This window comes from Propithecus coquereli, unplaced genomic scaffold (genome assembly GCF_000956105.1).
Source record: "Propithecus coquereli isolate 6110/MARCELLA unplaced genomic scaffold, Pcoq_1.0 Scaffold217, whole genome shotgun sequence".
NCBI classification, from domain to species: domain Eukaryota; kingdom Metazoa; phylum Chordata; class Mammalia; order Primates; family Indriidae; genus Propithecus; species Propithecus coquereli.
Genome location: NW_012146856.1, coordinates 558,778 through 562,148, shown reverse-complemented (window position 1 = coordinate 562,148; position 3,371 = coordinate 558,778). Strand labels below are relative to the sequence as shown.

General features: G+C 39.6%; 1 pseudogene; it reads right to left on the bottom strand.

Moving 5' to 3' along the window:
- Positions 1-1,080: 1,080 nt before the first annotated feature.
- LOC105810626 lies at positions 1,081-1,745 on the bottom strand (annotated as a pseudogene).
- Between the last annotated feature and the right edge of the window lie 1,626 nt (positions 1,746-3,371).

Here is a 3,371-nt window from a genome sequence, read left to right as displayed (position 1 = left end):
GACATGTTTCAAACATTAGCAGAGATTTTGAAAGAGACTTAGCCAGGGCTTTCTTTCTCCCACCTGGTCCATGATCACCTATCTCAGCTTTCAAAAGAGTTTGAGCATTACTTCCCAACTGAAAAAGACTCCTGAACTGGGAAGGAAAGGATCCAGTACCCATTTGTTTACAAGCGAGGTGAATCAACTTTGTCTGTGCTAGAAGAGGATCAGTTGCTTGAGATTGTAAATGATGGTGACCTTAAAAGTATGTTTGAAACAACTTAAAATCTCCATACATTCTGGATTAAAGTCAAGGTGCAATATTCTGAGATTGGCACAAAAGCACTGAAAAGCCTGCTTCCATTTCCAACATCCTGTCTTTATGAAGGGGGGTTTTCTGCACTGACGGCAACCAAAATGAGATTACAGAGTAGACTGGACATGAGCAACGTACTTTGCGTGTCACTGTCTCCCATCACCCCCAGGTGGGACTACCTAGTTTCAGAAAAACAAGCTCAGGGCTCCCACTGATTCTGCTTATGGTGAGTTGTACAATTATTGCATTATATATTACAATGTAATAATAATAGAAATAAAGTGCACAATAACTGTAATGTGCTTGAATCATCCTGAAACCCTCCCTCCCCATTCTCCCCTGCCAGATCCATGGAAAAATTGTCTTCCCTGAAACCGGTCTCTGGTGCCAAAAAGGTTGGGGACCACTGCTCTAGAACTTTCAGCTCAGCCCAATGCTACCCACCCATCAGGCTCTCCCTTAAGTTACAACTCAGCCACGAACATATTTTCTTTTTAATTTTTAAATTTTTTTACCTTGGTATATCATACTGGTCTTGTTGTAGTTCCTTCACATTCAAATGGCTTTCCATCCTTCCTCCCTCCTTCCACAGTCTGGTTACACAGTGCATTCTTGAACTCAGCCCACAGCAGCAACATGCTTACTCTACATCCCTGATGCCATTCATTCACAGGGTCAAAGTTCAGGTCCACAAATCCTTTCCTACAGAAAGTCCAAGGCCTGAGAAAGAATTTATAGTAAACCAGGCCTTCCAGGATGGCTAGCAGGCAGCAGCTCGTTGGCTATTGCTTTTCTGGATCAAACAGAATCTTTTGACTTTAGCTCACGGTTTCACTTGTGTTTACCAGTCTACTCTTGGTACGTTCCAACTGGTCTCATTGTTCCCCCAGCTCTTCTGTGATTTCCAAGCCAACCTGGTCAGTCTCTGTGATAGTCCGATGAGAATGCTCAAATATTTGGGTGGCCCAGTTCAGGCCTTCTGTGCCTTGCAGAAGCAACGCCCTTTCCGACTGCAGCTGATTCACATGCGCATTCCCTACAGCCTATGTGCATATTTCATGTCTCCTTGGCCCACGGTGCGGCTGTCAATGGTGTGCTGCTCACCCCCCGATGGAGTTTGGCAAGGTCTTTTCAGTAGTTTTGAAGTTTGGACATCAACGGGTTACAGAAAGGTAGCGATCCGTAATGTAGTTCCTGTTCCTCTGCCAGTGTTTGCTTCTTGCTGCTTTTCAACAAAATCTCTGATCAACATCTCTTCGGTGCCTGTGGTCTTCAGCAAGCTTTCGAGCACACCTTGTAGGTCTTCTTGGAGGCCAGAGAATGTCTCATGCAGCTTCTTGCGATGCTCCGCGGGGGCGGCGGAGGTGGCCCTGGCACAGGCTGCAATAGAGCAGGGGCCGCCGAGATTCTGGGGGCCTGGTTGGCTCTTAGCCCCGTGGTCCGACATCCGGCTGTGGTTATCACGGCAACCACTGCGCCGCCTCCGCCCTGGAAGAGGCACTTCCATGCATATGTTTTTTATAATCTTGTAACTCCAAGATCTGCTCTTCTCCTTAGCTGACCTTCTGTGGTCCTGAATGTCTACACCACACAAACCAAACATTTTTGCATCTTATTTTTTCAATCTAGCAGAGTCACATTGTTATGCTCCCTAATAATGTAAATCATAATTCAGGGAGGTACCAGATAGGACTGCATTGGGAGGTGAATGGTACAGTGAAAATGCCACAGAGGAAAACTATGAGAATAACAGTGAGTTAAGACTCATGATGGGTTTGTTCTTGCTTATACTAGTTTGCTACTGTCTAGCAAAAGCTCCTCCTTTCCCAACTCTCTACAAGGGTCTATGATGATAAGAATGAAGAATAAAAATCCTTGAAAAGGAGTGTTTGTACTATTATGAATACATGGGGTGTATATATATGTGGTTTTAGGTATATATATCTAAAACCATATATATGGCATTTACATTTACAGAGTGAATGTCATAATTCATGCAGTGAATGTAAATAATGAGGAAATCAGTCCTTCATTAACACACATACATTTCCTTTTATGTATTCTAAAAGTTGAAACTCAATTAGCAAAGAGGTCTTCATGATATTTATCTCCTGAATAAACATTGTGGTTCTTTGATAGATTCTTCAGTTTACTATTAAGTCTCCAACTCCCACTCAGTTGAAGCACTCTTAAGGTGTATAAATGTTTTTCTTCTTTTAATCTAAAGAGGTGTGTATTTGATGAATCCTAAAAATACAACTTAAAGACTTTTAGATCTCATAACATTTGTCATTACTTTATAATCTTAGGATCATATATGTTTTATAACATACATGTACACAATTATGGGCTCATGGATTTGCAGATTTTATATGTTAATTAGCTATAGCAATTACTGTATTTTTCATATTAAATTATCTCAACTTTGGTCAGTGGAAGTTCCCTTTGTATTGACTTTTGTGTCATTTTACCATGACTTGAATAGTCTTTGAAAGCGTTCTCGGTTTCTCACCCAACAGGTTGTGCCAGGTTCTCCTTTGTGTTCTCCTGCCTCAAATATGGAATAAAGAAAATGAACATTTCATCAAAGAACCATGGAGATTCTTGGTGGAAAATTTGTAGAAAAAACAGAATCTGGGCACTGAGAGACATTGTGGAATGTCAGTGTTGTTGAGCCATTTCAGTGGGGAGAAAAAAAAAAAAACCTAGAGAAAATATGCTGTTATTTTTATTCCTATAAAGTCATATTGATTTTTTCTATTTAATATCAATATAGTTTTTCTATTTAAATATTTGATTATATAATTGCACCTCCTTTTCTTTCTTATTATGAAAATACTGGTTGCCATCAAAATATATAATTCTATATCTTCTTTAACAATATCAGTTTTAAAATGTTTATCCTAAAATAAAACTACTGAATAAAATTTAACACTTTCTATGTATTTCCTTATTTTTAAATAATGTTTAGCATATTGGATGTTTGTTCAAATTATCTTGCTCCATATAAGAGGTTAGATAAGTATGTGATGTATAGTTTATGTGTTTGATTCTGGCTCTTTTGTATGGTACT